Consider the following 490-nt stretch of genomic DNA (forward strand, 5'->3'; position numbering starts at 1 on the left):
GGCGCCCTCCCGAGCCGCTCCGCCGGCGCGCCCCACACACGTACACACACATACTCACGGGACTTCTCCGACTCATCGAAGGCGTGCAGGGCCCGCGGACAGCCCCCAGTGTCGGCTCAGGTCTCCAGCTGTGCTGACGGCAGCGGCGTCTCCGAGGCTCTCGCTTTGCCGCAGTCGCCGCCATGTAACCCCGACCCGCGAGAGAGGGCGAGGGAGAGGGGGCGGGGTCTCGGGCGCCACGCCCCCTCACGTCACAGGCTCACTCCACGGGTTCCCCCGCCCCCGCCCGGCCCAGCGCGCTAGCACGCGCCGGAATTTCCAACGCCCGTGACTGGGCTGCGCGCGCCGCGAGGGCGGCGGGAGAAACACGGGGCTCGGCGGCCGCATGGAGCTGGACGGGGCGGGGGCTGCGGGGAGGTGGGTAGAGGCGCCCTTCCTGCTCTGCCTCATGCTCCAGGCCCGAGTGCTAAGTGACCGGACTCAAGTGAGC

At 72.4% G+C, this 490-nt stretch overlaps 1 protein-coding gene across 1 annotated transcript in view; it reads right to left on the minus strand.

The window, feature by feature from the left end:
• Positions 1-221, minus strand: part of MAPK6 (mitogen-activated protein kinase 6) — a 35,723-nt gene extending 35,502 nt beyond the window's left edge. Inside the window, exon 1 of the mRNA XM_004687784.1 lies at positions 59-221. The gene's annotated coding sequence lies outside the window, so the exon portion shown is untranslated. The remainder of the gene's footprint in view (positions 1-58) is intronic.
• Between the last annotated feature and the right edge of the window lie 269 nt (positions 222-490).

The sequence above is a fragment of the Condylura cristata genome, unplaced genomic scaffold, assembly GCF_000260355.1.
Source record: "Condylura cristata isolate star-nosed mole 26May11 unplaced genomic scaffold, ConCri1.0 scaffold00023, whole genome shotgun sequence".
NCBI classification, from domain to species: Eukaryota; Metazoa; Chordata; class Mammalia; order Eulipotyphla; family Talpidae; genus Condylura; species Condylura cristata.